The sequence below is a fragment of the Dipodomys spectabilis genome, unplaced genomic scaffold (assembly GCF_019054845.1).
Source record: "Dipodomys spectabilis isolate Male_0828 unplaced genomic scaffold, ASM1905484v1 ptg000081l, whole genome shotgun sequence".
NCBI lineage: Eukaryota > Metazoa > Chordata > Mammalia > Rodentia > Heteromyidae > Dipodomys > Dipodomys spectabilis.
The window spans coordinates 24736477-24756556 of record NW_024870758.1 but is presented as its reverse complement, the minus strand read 5'-3'; the positions used below and the strand labels follow the sequence as shown (position 1 = coordinate 24756556).

The following is a 20080-nucleotide window of genomic DNA, read 5'->3' as shown; positions in this document are numbered from 1 at the left end:
TTGATTATTGTTATTTGTTTTGAAGTTTAGAAGCATGTCATTGGGGAATTACAGTTCTCATTCAGGGTCTAAAATTTGGATGATGATGAAAAACAAGGAGGAGGAGGGAAGAAGAAGAGCTAAGCTTTTGCTATGTTATAGGATTCAGATAGATCAGAAGTAAACTGGAGCATCTTCTATTTTCCAGTGATGCTGTTGGGTAAATATAAGCAAATTTTACTCATAGAAAAAATTTGTACTTGGATAAGGGACTGAATAATATGATCTGTACATTTTTTGTTACTAAACTAAATATGGTTAATGGATTACTTATGACTTAGTGGATTTTTTTATTTTTGCCAGTCCTGGGGCTTGAACTCAGGGCTTGGTTTCTTTTGCTCAAGGCTAACACTCTACCACTTGAGCCACACAGTAAAACTTCTTCTCTTTTCTGTGTATGTGGTACTGAGGAATCAAACCCAGGACTTCATGCATGCACTCTACCACTAAGCCACATTCCCAGCCCAAGTGGATTCTTTTTTAATTTTTAAAATTACTATTATGAAGATGATATAGAGAGATGTTATGGTATATAAGTCAGGTAAAGAATACATTTCTTTTTGGACAATGTCACCCCTTCCTTCGCTCTTTCCTAGTATTTTCATCATATTCCCACCCACAAGTTGTATAATTCATTTTCAACATTACATCTGAGAATATTACTGCTGCATTTGTTCACCTTATCCCTCCAAAAGACAGATACATGACTAAATAAGACCCCCCCGCAAAAAAAAACCCTAAACAAAAAAGCAGCAACAAAGAAGAAAACCTTTGTTTCCATTTCCTGGAGTTCATTTTGAAAATAGTCATTGCCCCTTTGTGCTGTCCTCTCCTAAGAATATCCTTCTTTGGCTTAGTGGATTCTTACACAAAAATAATTCAAATCGTTTAACTAGACATACAGGTGGACCCATTGCAACAATGAGACGTACAAGTCGTTATGTCCAAAACGAACTTTACAACTTTGGTGGGGGGGCGGGGAGGAGGGCTTTAGTAGGGGGGTTAGGGAGAGGATGGAATGGGAAGGAGAAACAAAGGAGGAGGCTACAATGCTTGATAAGAAATGTACTCATTATCTTGCCCATGTAATTGTAACCCCTCTGTACAGTATTTTCACAATAAAAAATAAAAATTAAAAAAAGGAAAAAAATAATTCTTATGTATAACCTCTGATTGAACAGCTAGTAGTTAAAGGGGGAGTCAGCTAAAAGGGTCAAAATAGACAATTGGAGAAAGCCACTTTAATTGGTTGAGTACTGTTCACCTCAGAATTTGACTTTATGTGGAAATAGGGACATTATAGCTATCATCAAGAATGTTAAGGTGAAATCAAACTGGATTTACATTGGGCTCTAAACCTAATTACTGTTGTTTTGGTAAAAAGAGGGCATGAGTTAGGGAGTGGTGTGGCCTAAGTTTACAATCTAGCTACTCAGTATGCTAAGATCCAGAGGAACAGAGTTCAAAGACCGCTCCAGCAAAAAAGGCTGGGAGCCTTCATTTCCAGTTAACGAAAAGTCTGGCTGCAAATTTGGCCTAAGTGTAGATTCCTCACCAAGCAAGTAAGCTATAAGTGATAGTACTGGGCCCTGAGCTCAAACTCTGATACTGGGAGGAAGAAAGAAAGGAAAACAAGAAAAGGAAGTATGAAAGAGAAGGTCATGTGAAGATAGAAGGCAGAGGTCAGAATTATTTTTCAAGGACCGAGCAGCAGCAGGCACCATTTCCTAGAAGAGGCATAGAAAGATTTTCCACTGGAGCTCTCAGAGGGATTATTGATCTGCCAGCACCTTGATTTAGCTTCCTGAGCTGTGAGAGAATATATTTCTGTTGTTTTAAGCTACCCTGTTTGTGGTCATTTGTTACAGCAAACAAAGGAAACAAATACAGCCTTTTCCCCCTTTCTGTCCATTTATAGTTCATTTTGTTTAGCTTAATGAGTGTATACTGTGTGTTTTCCTGGCAAAGTAATCCTATTGATTTGTATTGGGATAGCTGTGCTTATTTACTTCACATTTTAAAGAGAAGTGATGAATTTCAGGGACCACTTGTAACTTTTTAAAAACCGTTCTGGAGGGGTTTAGAGATATTTAGATTTACCCAAAGAATTTTATCAAGCTCCTTGAATGACTCCACTTACAAGTTAGTCCTATTAAAAAATAAAATAAAATAAAAAGCAGCCCACAGACTTAAACTTCTCTGAGGTTAAAAAATCAATTGAAAGGATTGGGGGGGCGGGGGGAGGATTGGGGTAAAGGTGTCATTTTTCCAGTTGGAAGTCTAATGAAGCAATCCCTGGCAAGAATGAAGAACAACTGCCTGACAAGATGTGGCCGTTTCCAAAGGCAGAAGAATCCCATAGTGACCCAGGTCATCTCCAAAGAGTGTGGTAATTCTACTTCCTCTGTTTTGAAAAATCAAGTATCCATCCAAAAGCAATAAGATTAGGAGTATTAGGACTCTTTCCCCCCCCTGAATTATAATACTCTCAATCATAATTTTAGTGTTCTTGATGTTTTGAAGTTTTCAGCTAGCAGTTTTCAAAATTCATCTATAATGGAGATGGAGATTGTTCAGAGATGCTTTAATATGGAGAGGAAATATACTAAATTTCCAGTGGAAATATACTAAATTTCCTGTTTCAGTTAAAGACTATGCTTTTCCTAGGTGCTAACTCCTTTGCAATTTATCTACACTCCTCTACCACCATCTTACCCTTGCTGTCCATTGCTCACCTCCTGTCTCCTTGTTCCTTAGAGCTGTTTAGCACACTCTGCTGTATGCCAGTCCAGTCCATGGATTTTTTTCTTGTTTGTTTTTTTTTCTTGTTTGTTTGTTTTTGTTTTTGGTGTTGGTATTGGAGCTTAAATTCAGGGCCTAGGCACTGTCCCTTAGCATTTTTGCTCAAGGCTGGTGCTCTCCTGCTTGAGCCACAGTTCCATTTCTGGCTCTTTGCTAGTTAATTGAGGTAACTATCTTACAGACTTTCCTGCCCCAGCTGGCTTTTTGAACTGTAGGGTCCCAGTCTCAGCTCCAGCCTCTTGAGCAGCTAGGATCATAGGCATGAGCCACTGGCACCTAGCTTCTGCCCTGTGTTTTCACTAGACACTTTTGCCCTTGGTCCAAACTCTGAGTTCTAGGATGCAATGAACAGGTCAGGTATGATCCCTTGTTTTGCAAGGACTTACAGGATAGTATGTGTGTGTTTGAGAGAGTGAGAGTGTGAGAGAGAGTGTGCACACGCCTGCGCACATGTGTACCTGCACACACATGTGTGCAGGATTCTTTCATGCCATTGTAGCAAGACTACATTAAGTAGTGTTAAGCTTTAGTAATACATTGAGAGGATTTAACGAAAAGCAGTATTTCTTTATCCATGCAGCATTGCACTGTCAGTATTGGAAGATGGAAGGACCTGGCTTTCAGCTTTACTGTTTTGCAAACCATTTCTTGAGCCAACCTTTTGGTTATGTTTTATTGGAAGGGTTTTAATAATCATGTCAGAGTTAACACTGTTCATAACAAAGGCATGGTTTTGTTATTTCTATAAAAGCCTTAATTGGTGCATGTGCTTATCAAGTAAGGCCCCCAAACAGTGAAAGTAAATGGCATGCCCTTCGCTTAGTGCCACTTCTTTTTCACGGAGTTCCTGCAAGCGTTGGCAGGCTGACCTTATTTTACAACCAGACTGCCACTTTGTCTGTGACCTTGGGGAAATCTATTAGCCTCTCCTTTTCCTTATCTGTAAAACCATGATAAACATACCTATCTTATTGTGACTAAATGAAAGAAGGTGTACAAAGCCTCCTTTGTATATAAGTAGTAAATGCTGCTGAGGAAATAGATAAATAGAAAGTGCTCAGTCACATTAGCAGTTACCACTATGAATATAACATTCTCTATGAAGAAAATGTTTTCCACAGATGATAATCCTTTAAAATATTTTCCCTTCTGGGTTTTGCTTATTTTGCTATTTTTTTAAAGATAAGAGGAAAAAATGCTATAGACCCAACTCAAATGGGTGAATAGATCGCTGAATCTGCCCACCTAGAAAGGGAAAAATTGCTGGGATTTCATCTGTTTTGTTTTTGTTTTTTGTGTTTTTTTTTTCTTTTTTTCTTTTTTTTGATCACTGCCAGACAGAATTTGTATATCAGCTAATTGGTTCCAGGTAAGAGTAGAGATTTCTATAAGAGAGACTGGAGGTGGAGTAGAGCTTCTAATGTGTTTCTAGATGGATCAGACTGAGATAACCAGCCCATCAAGAGCTGATGGACATATCTGGCTCTGATCTTCATAACTTGTTACTTTTCAAATATATATCCCTATGGCATTAAGCTGCCATTTAGATTTGTGTGTTGTCTTTGTTTACTATGTTTAATCTGAACAACTTCTATATAACTGGGGCTAGTCCTGGGCTGTGGAGAAGAGCCATAGGCCTATGGTATCCTCTGCCATGAGCAATGGGTGGGTTTTTCCTGTCTCTCTGACTACAGTGTACAAAAGGAAGCTGATCTGTGTTTCATAAGTGTCTTCTACACTATTAATAGTTATTGCCTGGTTCTATTTTTTTTTTTTGCTCATGGGCTTGAATTCAGGGCCTGGACACCATCCCTGAGTGCTTTTGCTCAAGGCTAGCACACTACTACTGTGAGCCACCGTGCTTCTTCTGGATTTTTTGGTATTAATTGGAGATAAGAGTCTCACAGACTTTCCTGCCCAAGCTGGCTTTGAACTCTGATCATCAGATCTCAGCCTCCTGAATAGTTAGGATTACAAGTGTGAGCCACCAGTGCCCAGCTACCTGGATCTATCATTCTTCATACATTTTACTCCATGTTCTAATTTGTTTAAACTGGACTGAGAATGCTGTGTCAAGACTTTAGCAAAAAATATGAGCACACTATCCAGAGATTTGAATGTATCTGTGAAAGTGTCTTTATGAAGATACAGAGATTTAAGAACTCTTAGATACCTTGCTGCCCTTTTTCCTTTTGGAAAAAAGTGACTGTATTATGTCGATGGCCTAAATTTCTATTGTTTCACCTATGAGTTTAATATGGCTACAAGTCATACCTCCCTTGTACTGGTCAGTCTTCTCTGCTTCAGCAGTCCTGGGACTCTGGCCTGGCTTTCCATTTCCTGTTCTTCAATACTTACGAGCTGCTTTGGAATGGATATGGATGCAGCAGAGGGAACTGATGCCTTTCACTGGCCACTGAATGTAGAGTCCCCAGGTCCAATTTCCTTCTTCCCAAGTGCATCTTTGTAGTGGGTGAGGAGGGATGAGCTCTTATCTTGTTTGTGTACTTGGAAAGATAGAGATTTAAGAAACCTATTTTGGTATTCATTGCTAATACTTTAGTTTAATCTGGGATATCAGTAGTCATTATGTGCAGTCAAGGTTAAAGGTAATAGAATGAAACTAAATATTGCAAAAAGAAAAGATGGAGATCCACATTTGGGACAAGCACCATGAGACCCTCTGATCCTCACAATCAACCCTCAAACATACCACACATGGAGGTCTTACATCTTCTCTCTGGAGAGCCAGAGCTTCCCATTTGTGATGCTCCTTTGAAAAGGAGTCATTGGACGTTGCCAGGGTCCAGTTAGGTGCACCTTTGGTTCATTTTGCTAAAGAAGGTAAACTGGTACTTTATGAGTAACTGGAGCAGCAGAGAAGAAAAAGGTGTTCAGGAAGAGCTGTATCTTACGGAACAGTTCATAAACTCCCACTCTGAACAGCGTTGTGCAATAATTTGGAAACTAAAAGAAGAAAATTGCATCTGGATTATGTAAATGCTGAAACTTTCTCCCATATTCTGCTTCTGAGAAAAGTCTACTTCTGTCTCTCTGCCTCAGAAGAGGGGAAAGGAGGAGAGAGCCCTGCCAGAATCTGACTTGCTTCATTTCCACGGTGCCCACATGTTTCAGGGTAGCTAGATAGAATCATGACAACAGTGATCAGGCAACCATGCATGGGCTGACTCCGGGAGAGAGGAATGAACATCTCAGCATCATTAGTGATAGATACTCTACCCAAATATGCAGAGTCATTAAGTAGAGAGTGATGTGTAAGACAGTGTGTCCCTGTGAAGATACAAAAAATGCATAGTCAGGAGTCAGAGAAATTCACCCATGCCGGTGGGCTGCTGGGCACAGGGCTCCTAATTGAGTTTAAGACTTTGGAAGGAAAACCAGTTTGTCTTAAAGAGCTACTTTGAGCATATGCATTTGTGATACTGTAGGAGAAAAACAAATGGTCTACTGCACAAAAGGAAATCTTAAAAACATCTCCATTTCATTTTTCAGGAAACAAGATGAAGTCACTTTTCTAAGTATATATATTTGTGACAGGGCGATAAGAGGGTGGCAATTGGTTTGTAATTGACTCCCATTGAAGTGTCAGTTGACTCTGTATGTACTCTTCTGACTGAAAGCCATCCAAGTCCCACAGTTATCCTGCTTGAGTTTTGTATTTTCCTTTAAGCAGGTACAAATGAGGATGATCTTAGGTGCTAGTTCCCAATTTTACTACAGATACGTGCAAAATAGTAGTGAATGGTATTTGTGGGCAGGTTGTAAGCATTTTGAATAATAATTCAGTGTTATCAATTTCCTTTTTTAAAGCAAGAATTGGATGTCAGGACAGACATGGACATCCAGCCTAAGTTATCTGGCAGCATTATAATAAATACAATGTATACAAACAAACATGAAAAATGTACTTTTCTTATGATATCTTTTTTTGGGGGGGTGGGCGTCCGGTCGTGGGGCCTGAACTCTGGGCTTGGGCGCTGTCCCTCAGCTCTTCAGCTCAAGGCTAGCACTCTACCACTTGAGCCACAGCGCCACTTCTGGCTTTTTTCTTTTTTGTTTATGTGGTGCTGAGGAATAGAACCCAGGGCCTCATGCATGCAAGACAAATGCTCTACCACTGAACCACCTTCACAGCCCGCTTATGATATCTTAATAAGACTGGTAGATCAGTTCTGCTCATTTCTAAACAATTTGAAGCCTATACAATCATTCTTAAAGTAATCAAGCACTGGTGTTCTTTGACAGTAGTGGTGTGAATGGAAATCTAACTCTGTTCCTAATTTACTATGTGCCCTTGGATGTGTTGTTTGAATCTTCTGGCCTTGGAGAGCCTAAAAAGGAAAGTTGGATTCAGTCAGTGTTTCTCATCATTTTTAAAGTCAAACTCCCTTTCATGAAAATGAAACTATTGGGTCAAGCATGGTGGTACATGCCTATAATCCCAGTTATTCAGGAGGTGCCATTGGGGAGGATTATGGTTTGAGATCAATCTGGGCAAAATATCCATGAGACCCCTAGGTCAATCAAGTAAACTAAAGCATAGTGCTTCCTGCCTGTAATCCTAGCTATTCTAGGAGGCTCATGGCCTGAAGGTGGCTCAGGGTAAAAATCTAGACCCTATCCATAAAGAATTAAAGGGTTAAGGACATGGATCAAGTGGTAGAAGACCTGCCTAGCAAGTGCGAGACACAAGTCCCTGGGGGAATAAAAGGTTATCTTATTCTTCCAGTGACAATTTCCTGAATTTTGTCATCTCTGATGTTCATCCTCTCTCTGGCACCTTGTTATTCTAGGTAAATCCTGGGCTGGAAATCAGTGGAACAGATTCCTTTGTAAAGTTGGAAGGGTCTTCTGGAACCCATCTCACACCTTGAGTATTTTGTGTAGTAGTAAGGCTTGTAAATATCCTACCCCAGACGGCCCAGTCAGATTCCACATTTTTCACAGTGCAGAATTCACAGTAGGCCAGTGAATTTCCCACCTGCTAGAATTTCACTGCAGGTGGCTGCATTGGGGAAGTCAAAGGTGTTCTTGCACTAGTTTCCTATGTCACTGCCAGCATTTCTTTAAAAAACACACACATCTAACAATGTATATTACAAAGAAAATGCCATTTCATCAAACTTTTGCTTCAGTTATCAGTCTGTGCTTGTGTGAATGTGCTGTGGAGAGCTCAAGCCAAGAAGTCAGTTTCTAAGATGGATCTTAGACAAAAACTTCTTTTTAGTCAATAGAAACTCACCTCTTCCCTTTTCTGTAAATCACAGATGTGTGCTTTTAGAAGTACACATGCTACTGCACAATAAAAGTCATTCTATGCAAGCATCACTTCCATTCTGTAATTATCAATGCTGTATCAAACATAAGGTGCTAGACTCTACCATGCAAAAGTAACAACCATCAGCATTAGCCAGGTGTGATGGTGTACCTGTAACCACACGACTCCTGGAGGCTAAAGTAGTAGGATCATGAGTTTGAGGTCTGCCTGGGTTGCATAGTTGACCTTGTCACAAAGAAAACAAGGGTGAGGGAATTGGCTCAACAGTAGGGTTCTTGTCTAGCATATATGAGGCCCCAACTTCAGTCCCCAGCACCACCCACACAAAACTTAGCATTAATTCTGGAGCTGTGTTAACTAAACAAAAAAATATGCCTGCTGATGTTATGAATGTTTGGATGCATAAAAATCACAACATTGCCAAATGAGGTTTCAGTTGTGAGTCCTTTTTTTGTGTGATAATACTACTATTTCAGTAGTAGTACTTATTTGTGAAGTACAGACAATAACTCATGTTTTTCTAGGGCTGATTTATAAAACTCACAACACTGCAAACTTGCTTTCATGTCCCTCTGCATTTAAAATAAGCAAATGACTTGAATGAGGTGGTTTTTTTCTTTTTTCTTTCTTTTTGGTAGCTTACTCATAATTTTTAACTTAATGTTTAGTTAATCACTTTGCAATACTTCCCAATACATTTAGTGTGGAGAAAGTGTATTTCAGAATGGCTAATTTCCACCCAGAGAACTTTGCAATCTCAGCAATACTTCTTTACTTACAAGACTAAGTGAAGGCACAAATTGTGCTAGAGATCCTACTCCAGCTAACAGCTGGAAGGAAGTTGTCGGCTCTAGAGTCTTCTCTCTGTGAGGGAGGAGGGAACTGCAGAACATTGCAGAGATGTTCAGAACTGTTAGAGTGGAAGCAGTGTTTCACTTCCCTCGTAAATTGTCTTCCTTCAGTTTACTTGAAGTCAAAAAGGGAACGAAGAATTTGCTCAGATCACCTTCACCAGGTTTTCTGTGGACCTAGAAATTCCTCTTGTGGGGCTCAAAAGGACGGGATTGCATTGTACACCTTCCTTCAGCATTTGAGGGAAGCATCAATTTTACATCTGAAGTTGGGCAGAATTTTGTTTACCATGGTCTAATAGCTGGTTGTTTGGAATGGAATTTGCTTACTGTTTTGAGTTTTCTTCTGAGGTGGTTTTAGAGTTATGACCTAATCCTTGATGTAAAAGAGAGTGACCAGAATGCAAAGTGAGACTTTTTAGGCTGATTACCTGTGCAGACATCAATGTGCCAGGCTGCTAACTTAACACAATCTCGTAGTAGAGTTAAATTCATCAGGTGATTATAGTAGTAATGCTCTTTTTTATCTGGAGGACCCTCCAGTTTCCAGTGTTCTGAAAATGGCCTTATTGTTTTAAATGTATTCCTTTAGGTTTATCTGTGATTTTAGTCTAGCTGGTGTATTTGGAATATTTCCTACGATCATATGTGACCCAGTAGATACTCAGGGTTGGTCTGAGGGTCACTGAAAGGCAATGCAGTGCAGTGCTGGAGGAGGGCAGCTCTCTGGGGCCTGCTGCTCTGCTCTTTTGCTCCATTTCCCTGGCTGTCTCCAGACAAGTTGGACTACTATGTCACCTCCTTGGCTCTGTCTTGATGTGCCTTACCTGGAACCATCAAAGAGGCATTCTCCAGCTTTAGCATTGTAGCATTAGAAGGTAGCTAAGGAATCATCCTGACACAGTCATTTTCCACTGAAACAACTCAACTGTCAAGGATGGCTTTCATTTCTGTTTCTAGTCAAGGTAGAACTTGGATTTGGATTTGCAAAGTTATTTTTCTATCTAGCAGTTTTTCTTTTTTCTTAAAAAAATTTTTTATTGTGAAAATATCATACAGAGGGTTTACAATTACATGAGCAAGGTAATGAGTACATTTCCTATCAAGCATTGTTGCCTCCTCCTTTGTTTCCCCTTCCCATCCCTTCCCATCTCTCCCCTCCCCCCCCTCACCACCTCCCCTTACCACCGACCGCCCCCCCCCACCCTCACCACCTCCCCTTACCACCGTCCCCGCCCCTACCATGAGAGTTGAGTTGAATGGAAAGATCTTCATAGTTTTGGGTTTTCCACAAGCCATCCTCTTCAATATTGCCTTCAAATTCTTTTTCTTTTCCTGGGACTTTGGAGTGACCTGTGGTATCCTGTCTATTTCTACCTAGTTTTCTAGGTTCTTCCTCCTGTCTTTCTAGTATTCTCAGTCAAACATTAAATTGTCAGGAGTTTCCTCTAAACCAAACAGGTCAGGCATTTCACCGAACTTGTGCATATTGATCCTTCTAGTCTTTATCTTGGGTAGTTCTTTCTACCTTTCAGAGTTCTCAGCATTGCACACTTGCTCTGCCATCCTTTCTTCAACCTGAACTCTTAGAGTTTTTAGCCATACCATTCTACCCTGTTACCTGTGATTCAGTTGAGAGTATCTAAGGCTAAAAGCTTTTACTTTCTAATGAGTTTGTTCCCTGACAAGGAACTTCTGAAACCATTGCCTTAACACTCTCACTTCCTTTGTTATCTCTTCTGTTTTCTGGTAATGTCTTCTGTTTGGTCTCTTCATGTTGGTCCTTAATTCTTTTACGCCACACACCTCTCCAATGATACCTCTGATCTTCCTCACCAACACTGTTACAAAAACTAGAGAAACAGATAGCACAAGAGCCCTGCTGTGTTTTCTGGCCTGGAGTTCACAGTGGGCAACTTGGAAAGTCTCTGGGGTTCCTGGAAGAACCATTGGAGAAACAGAACAATTGGGCTACTCACCTGAGCACAGGATTGCTCTTGAAAACTGAATGGTAAAAAAATCTAGTTATGTGGTCAGATCTGGAAGGAAAATTTGACCTTCGAAACCACATAGTGTATTTATTGTATATTTTCTACCACTGATTGTCAAAATTCCCTTACCCTTTCTTCTTTCCACCCTTTTATACCTACTACCTATATCCCCAAAAGTTTCAACACGCTCTTTTAATCCCGAAGGACAATTTCCCTTTAAGTTACTTGCACATCTTCAACATGGTCTCCATGTATTTATTCTATTAGTCATGTTGTTGCCAGTAATGTGAGTCTCAGGTTAATTTCTTTGATCTGAAATCTAAGAAAATGATATCTATCCATAAATATAAGTGAAGAAATTTTTATATAATGGTTATAGTTTTATCTGCTGCAATCTTTGATAGGTATCATGGAGAATTACTTGTGAAGCTAACAAAGATTTTTTATTTTTCAACTGTAGTTGAATAGCTAATATAACATGGATTTCTCTCTTTTGACAAGCTTAAATCCATTAGTAATCTGGTGCTTCATTTCATAATCTTGACAACCTGAAAAGTTTATTCCCAAGCAAGGGTCAGTGAAGGTATGAGAACCAATAACTAATTAGCTATATGATTTTATGCTATACTACAGCTGTAACAAATGGGATTCAGATTTTCCTCACCTCTTCAGCAGTATGAAAAGAGGTATTCTTTTCTTGAAACTGTGTCTTGCTTTTTAATCCTTGTCACAGACATTGCTGTCCTGTTCTCCCAGGAAGAGCACCTACCACCTGGACAGACTCTCAGCTCTTGTCAGTTCATTATCTACTTCTCAGATTTGTTTTTCCAGTTTCATTACTAGTATTTCTCTTTCCCAGCACCATTCCCAGCCTCCTAATGAGATTGAAAGTGGATTTTTTTTCAGTGTCACACCAACTTCTGTTTGAATGGTTCTTTTAAATTGTTAAATATCTTGTGCATTTTGAAAGGTGGTCCACTGAATGGAAATTAGTGTTGAATGCAGTGTCTTTAGGGTAGCAGTTAGTTCATGATAGACTTGCTATTATGCTATTCCTCAATGAAATTGATAATGTGTCATAACTTTTCTCTCAGAAGCAACTATAGCAATTATTTTGCTTCTGGATAAAGAAAATAGTGCATTGTTCAACTTCTCTGCTATTTGAAGAGTTCTGTGTGTGTGTGTGTGTGTGTGTGTGTGTGTGTGTGTGTGTGTGTGTCTGTGTGTCTGTGTGTCTGTGTATGAAGTATAATTGAGATGTCAGAATTATAACATTATTTAATTGGGGTGGGGATTATAACTTTAAGGATGATAGTCTTAAAAATGACTTGAGGGAAATTAAAAGGCAGATCCTAAGTTTCTTTCCATTAAAACAAAAATTCTTAGGGAAGTTGCAAAGTGAGGAGGTAGGGAGAGGAGGATGGCTTTGGCTATAAGATTGATCTGAGAACTGTTATTTGACTTATTAGTTGTAGGAAGGAAACCAGAGTGGAATCTAAAATGACATGTCTTTAATTTTGATGAATAAAGTCTTTGATGAGTAAAATTCTGTAACTCTGTATATGGTGACTCATATATCCTAAGTCACATATGGTTCATTTTACTCCTTCTGTAAGATATAGAAGGTATAGAAGACATAGTGTGATGATGGGGGGAGAGGGATAATATGCTAGAGAAGGAAATAGACTTGCACTATGGAGTAGTTATCCTAGGTGCCTGTTGTCAGTGATGTTTTTTATCGTAGGAGTCCTACTAGACCTTTCTGGCAGGATGGAGACATGAGTACTGTCTGCCTACACAGGAAGTGCTTCTCCAGTGTTGTGCACACAGGAAGTACTTTCTCCCTTACTGCTGCAGACACAGGAGTCCTCCTTGAGGACTGCTCAAACAGGAAGTCCTCCCAGGGGCTAATGAGCACTCTGCTGCTGGCTTCATACCACTTACAGGGCAAGGATTCTGCTAATACTGTCCCTATTTATTTCCCACTGACTTTGTTTTGTAGCATTTTGGGCATGCAAACTAAGCCTAGATAAATGTTATGGAATTGAATTAACTTAGTTCCCTTGGCCTTTTTACCTGACATAATCCAGTGAAAGGCTGGGATATATTGGGCACTTTGGAGGATGAATGGGCATGGACTGTGGTCATTACCACTGGGTTCCCTAATTAGGCTGCATGTAGTTAAACTAGCTGTAAGCTTTACCTATAGGGGTCTTTTTAAACTTTATGGCAAGCTAGGAATTTTGAGAGCCAAAATATAAAAGGACAGCCAGTGATGAAAACAGGGTTTGGTGAAAAACATTTCTTTGTAAGTTTCTTTCCTTTTTTTCAGTCTACCATTCATGCTGTTCTGGCTCACACTGCACAGTGTAATTGCTTTAAGTTGAACAAGTTCTCAAGCTGAAGATAAAGACGTCAGAGTTTGCAAACTCTGATGGTCAAAGAGTATGCTGTAATTTATAAAATGGACAGAATATTCATTTTTTAAAATCCTGCATTGACTTCTTACTTATTTTTATCTAATTTATACTTGCTTATTTGCAGTGCTGGGGATTGAACTCAGAGCTCCATGCAAACTAGACAAGTATCCTATCACTGGGCTCCCCCCTCCATTCCTTGTTTTTCAAGATAGTTTGACTCTCTAGTTCAAGTTGCCCTTGAAATCAAACCAGGCTGGCCTCCAAGTTATGATCCTCCTGTTCCTGCCTCCTGAGAGCTGGCATGTGCCAAACCCTACTAAATAAAAGTTACACATAAAAGTTAGACATATTAATAGAGTAACATGATGTTTTGGTATATGTTTGTGTTGTGCAATGTTGAAGTGTCTCCTCAGACATTTATTATTTGTTTATGTTGAAAACTTTCAAAATTTTCTAGGATTTCGAAATGTACAACGCTTCACTATCATTTGAATTGTATCACTTCAGGTGGCATTGCACACCAGGACCTCTGACTCTTGCCTCACTTTGATTAATCTTTCCCCATCTCTCCATTTCCACAACTATCCCCAGTCTCTGTGGACCACTGTTCTGGTCTTAACTTCTATGAGATCAGCCTTTTCAGATTCCACATGAGTGGAATCCTGAGTGGGAGGTATTGGTTCTTCTGTGCCTGGATTATGTCACTTTCATAATGACTTTAGGTTCCATCCATTGCCCCAATGCTGTCACAAATGCAGGGTTTCATTCTTCTTTGTTTCTGAACAATATTCCACTGTGTATGTGTACCACAGTTTCCTCGTTCATCCATCAGTTGATGGACACTTAGGCTGTTTCCATGTCTTTGCCAGTGTGAATAGTGTTGCAATAGACAAAGGGGTACAGATGTCTTTTGGACAGACTGATTTTATTTCCCTTGGAAATAAATTCCTAAGAGTGGGATTGTTGGATCATATGATAGCTCTGTATTATCTGATTTTTGTTTGTTTTGGTACTGAGTCTTACTATGTAGCATAGACTGACTTTGAAAGCCTGGGATGGGAGACATCTACCACTGATTCTATGTTCAAGTTTTTGAGGGACCTCCATGCTTTTTGCAGAGGGGCTGCCCAAGTTTGTTCTTTTAGTTTTGTCTTCTTACCTTTTGTGCATGTAATTGAGAGGATTGCACTCCAAGTTTCACACCTGCTAAGCTTTACCACTGCACTATTTCCCCAAGCTCTCAGAATTTGTTCTTTAGTAGAAAGATTTATAAGGTAGAATTTCTAAACCAATGCTTCTTAAAGCTAACCTTTTTTTCCTTTTAAGGCACTCACCAACCGTGTGCTCATTAAATGAACTCAGAGGCACCTTTTATGTTCTTAGCATAGCTGCCAATGGTATTAAGTTACATTTCAGAAAAGCTTGAGTTTGGTAATTAGGTTGAGATAAGGATGAGCAGAGAAGAGGAAGGAAGGGGAACAGGACATTTTCAGTATGGAAGGAAGGTGGTTTGGAGTGCCATTTAGAATAGCGTAAGAAGGCTCTGGCTTTGATATCTGGCAGAACTGGATTCAAATTCCAGCCCTTCCTCCAACTAGTATATGACCTTAACACATTAATGTGTCTTGAGACTCCATTCTTTAATCTATTAATGGGAGGACAGTGATATAACTTATTTTGTTTTGATTTATGTAAGGCAGTGCATATAAAGCACTCAGAGCAGTAAACAGGCAGCTATTTATACTATTGTTACTAATACCATTCCAACTATAATCAACCCGATCTGAATATTTAGGAGTAAACATTTTATTGGGTTTGAGTTTTCTTCTTTAAACATATGTATAGCCCTTGTCAGAGTTTATGTTTTTAGATTGAGTTCTAGAAAGTTAATCTTTGATTTAAAATTTTCTCCCCCAAGCCGTACGCTGGTGGCTCACGCCTGTAATCCTAGGTACTCAGGAGGCTGAGATCTGAGGATCGAGGTTTCCCGCCAGCCCAGGCGGGAAAGTCCATGAGACTCTTATCTCCAATAAACTACTAGAAAACTGGAAGTGGTGCTGTGGCTCAAGTGGTAGAGCACTCGCCTTGAGCTGAAGAGCTGAGGGACAGCGCCCCAGCCCAGAGTTCAGGCCCCATGACCAACAAAAAAAAATTTTTCTGCCCCAGAAAAAAAAAAAGGACAACTAAGTATACCTCAGTTTTATTCCAGGCATCTTTCTCTGTCTGTCTTCAGCCAGGTCTGAAAAACAGCAAATACTTGAATAAAATTTTCATTTTAATTTTCTTAAGGAGCCCCTTCTTCCTCTCTTCAGAATACTGGAAGATAACAGACCAGTGGGAACCAAGGAGGTACAGGCTCCTCATCTGCTTTGCACAGTGCGAAAGTATTACTGTAATAAATATAGATGCTTGTCAGACATATATTAAATCAACTGTATGAATTCGGAGATATAAATTATGGGTCTAGTTCTCCTGTCAAAAATAAATACATAAATAAAAACCTACTGTTTTCATGTCCAAATGATCTGGAAATAAATCATACCCCAAACATTTCCTTTAATCTTGCAAGTACACTCCCTTTTCTACCGTAGACAAAGGAGAGATTAGAGCAGATACAGGTTGAGGATGCAATCTTTGGAATATCTGATGGTACATTTGCTTTTTGTGTTGACATAATCCAACAGAATAGTAGGAGGAGAGACATGTGTGATCCGTAGGGCTTTTCAGTTTCTCTAAGTTTTGTCCTGGTATCAAATATCATTTTTTGTCCTAGAATCTAAGACTCAAGAATGCTGGGCAAGTATTCTACCACTGAGGTGTGCAGGTCCCCAGCCCTTTATTCCTGCAGACAGACTCAACCTCCAGCAGTTGTACCCAACATCCTGGGCCTTACTATTAATATCAGTGTGCATTAGTGTCTTCGACACTAATTTTAAAAAAAGTTTAAGAGACAAGACAGCTTTATGTAATTCTACCTAGAGCTATTCTGTGTCAGTCAAAGGCTTCAGCCAATGAGGTCAGTGTGAGCCACATCCTGGAACCGCAGTTCTAACCAGTATGAGAAGGATGACAGGATTGTGCAAATGCAGGCAAAGATGGAGTGACTTCAAAGGAGGAATACAGACCTTGTATGGCATTGCTGGCCAGAGCAAGGAACAGGGCCTATTCCTGCTCACTACAGGCACAGATCTCACAGATTGGTTACATGTGATCACTGGTGCAGCAGTTCTGTCCTTTGGTTTAAGCACTACTGATGTTTCTGGTTCAAGTTCAGCTTTTTGTTTTTTTTCTGTTCCATCTTGGTGCCTGAACTCTGGGCCTGGGCGCTGTCTGTCCCTCAGCTCTTCGGCTCAAGGCTAGCGCTCTACCACTGGAACCACAGCACCACTTCTGGCTTTTTCTGCTTATGTGGTGCTGAGGAATCAAATCCAGGGCCTCATGCATGCAAGGCAAGCACTCTACCACTGAGCCACCTTCCCAGCCCCCAAGTTCAGCTTTTTAAGAACATTTTCATACCAACTATTTGTTAACCCTTATTGCTGCTGTCCTTCTAAATGAAAATCTCTTAAGAGAGTGTTTGAGCCTTGAAAATATCTTATCAAGGACCCTAGGCAGTAGGAGGAAGAATCCAGAACATGTAAGAATAGAAAAATAGCTACTTCTAGCAGGGTATAAAATTAACCCTCAAAAATCAATGGCTTTTCTGTATGCCAACAATGAGAAAAGTGTGGCTGAAATTAGGAAAGCAACTCCATTCGTAATAGCCCCACAAAAAATAAAATACCTAGGAATTAACTTAACCAAAGAAGTGAAGGACTCTATGATGAAAACTTTAAAAACTTGAAAAAGGAAATCAAAACAGAATTTAGAAAGTGGAAAAAACTCCCATGCTCCTGGATTGGAAAGATCAACATCGAGAAAATGGCAATACTTCCCAAGGCTATCTACAAATTCAATGCGATACCTATCAAAATTCCAACTTCATTCTTCAAGGAAATAGAAGAGGCAATCCAAAAATTCATATGGAACCATAAAAGACCCCAAATAGCAAAAACGATCCTTAACAGAAAGAACACTGCTGGAGGAATATCAATACCAAATTTCAAACTCCTCTATAAAGCATAGTAATCAAAACAGCTTGGTACTGGCACATGAACAGACCTCAGGACCAGTGGAATAGAATTGAAAACCCAGAAATGAACCTACAGACCTATAGCCATCTAATCTTTGATAAGGGAGCTAAAAAAAATAGAATGGAAGACAGCCTCTTCAGTAAATGGTGCCGGCAAAATTGGTTAATTACTTGTAGAAAACTAAAGCTAGATCCTTATCTATCACCCTGCACCAGAATCAACTCCAAATGGATCAAAGACCTCCAAGTCAAAGCAGACACTCTGAAAACATTACAGGATGGAATAGGAGAAACCCTAGGTCTCCTTGGCGCAGGCCAAAATTTTCTTAATAAAGACCCAGAAACACAGCAAATCAAAGAAAGGTTGGACAAATGGGATTGCATGAAATTGCAGAGCTTCTGCATGGCAAAGGACATAGCTACCAAGATCAATAGAAAGCCCATGGATTGGGAGAAGATCTTCACTAGTCATACAACAGACAAGGGTCTCATATCTAAAACATACCTTGAACTCAAAAAATTAAATCCCCCAACAACAAATCTTCAAAGAAACAACTGCCCACTAAATATGTGGGCAAAAGACTTAAAGAGAAACTTCTCTGAAGAGGAAAGAAGGATGGCCAATAAACACATGAAGAAATGCTCAACCTCCCTAGCCATGAAAGAAATGCAAATCAAAACAACATTGAGATACCACCTCACTCCAGTTAGAATGGCTAAAATCAAGAACTCTAATAACAACAGATGCTGGCAGGAATGTGGACAGAAGGGAACCTTACTGCATTGTTGGTGGGAGTGTGAGTGTAAACTTGTTCAACCACTTTGGAAAGCAGTATGGAGGTTCCTCAAAAGACTCCACATAGAGCTCCCCTATGACCCAGCAGTCCCACTTTTGGGCATTTACCCAAATGTTTACAAACAAGACCACACTAACGTTACTAGCATGACTATGTTTATTGCAGCATTATTTACTATAGCTAAGATATGGAACCAACCCAGATGCCCCTCAGTAGATGAATAGATCAAGAAAATGTGGTATATATACACAATGGAATTCTATGCCTCCATCAGAAAGAATGGCATTGCCCCATTTGTTAGGAAATGGAAAGCCTTGGAAAAAATTATGTTAAGTGAAGTAAGCCAGGCCCAAAGAAACATAGGCCCCATGGTTTCCCTTACTTGCAATATCTAGTGTATGTCTGAGTCAAGCAGAAAAGGTCAGATAAGGTGATGTTATGGAAATGAACCCTAAGATATGTATTCAAATGTTTTTTTTTTCTTTTTCTTTCATGTGATTGTTTCTAACACATTTATAAGATTATTTCTTTGTTGCTTTGTATGTCCCTCCCCCACAGTATAACCCCTGCTTTCACTGTATTTGATGTCGGTATATTTGTGGAGGGGAAGGGGAAAAACAAATCGTTTAAATAGGGATACAGGTGGACCCATTGCAACAATGAGATGTACAAGTTGTTATGTCAAAAACGAACTTTACAACTTTGGTGCGGGGGAGGGGGGGCTAGGAGGATTGAGGGGCGGGGGGAGGGTGGGAAGGGATGGGAAGGGGAAACAAAGGAGGAGGCTACAATGCTTGATAAGAAATGTACTCATTATCCTGCCCGTGTAATTGTAACCCCTCTGTACAGTATTTTCACAATAAAAAAAAAAAAAAAGAAAAATAGCTACTTCTGTGAATGACATACTGTGGGATTGCAATGACCAGGACAGCGATGCAGTACCAGGAGCCTATAGTGGACACCTAAATTCATGGTGAAGTAAATAAGGGTGTGTTTTTATTGCAAATAGTCAGCTTGTCAAACTTTTCATTATGTAATTTAACTTTTCCTCCACATGCCTAATTTTCTTAGCTGTGATAGCAGAAGCCAAGCTATGAGATTTAAAGTATGTTAGGTGATTATTAATGTAAGTGATACTGTTGGTTTAGTATTTTTTTTTTTTTACTTAGAAAGATGGGAGATGCCATTCCTATCCTGCTGAGCATTTGCTGTGAAAATGCTTTGGGTTGAACATTCCTGTCCCAACCTGAGCCACTTAGCTTCCTCAAAAGTCACATGTGTGACATAGGGTCACCCACTGGTGTGGGTACAGTTTCAGACATTGTTCCTAACTGGCTGCTGACTATAAGCCACAGACCCCTTGATTGCATATATTACAGGAGTTAGGGTGGCTGCCACAGGACCATTCTCACAGGGGTTAAATTTCATAGGGTTAGCCAGACAGAAGACAGCAGCAGGCTTGTGGCTGTCAACCAGACCCTCAGTGAAGCCATGTGCTCCCCTTCTATATAAAGTCTTCCTGAGTTGAGGATTACACTCTTAACTTTCTTGCACTTAGAGAGAAATCTTTTCTTTTTTCTTGTCTTTTTATCTTTTAAGAATCCTCTTAATAAAATGATCAGTAGTTCTCAATCAAATGTTCTTCAGAATTTGAAAACCCTCTCAGAAGTGTAGTGATTTTTAAATTACTGTATATTAAGATGATGTTCTCATGTGGCTCTGTGCAAGTTAATTTTGTGTCTCAGAAGA

General features: G+C 39.7%; 1 protein-coding gene across 6 annotated transcripts in view; it reads left to right on the top strand.

The window, feature by feature from the left end:
- Positions 1–20080, top strand: part of Rbms1 (RNA binding motif single stranded interacting protein 1) — a 227866-nt gene that overhangs the window by 108042 nt on the left and 99744 nt on the right. The window lies entirely within an intron of this gene.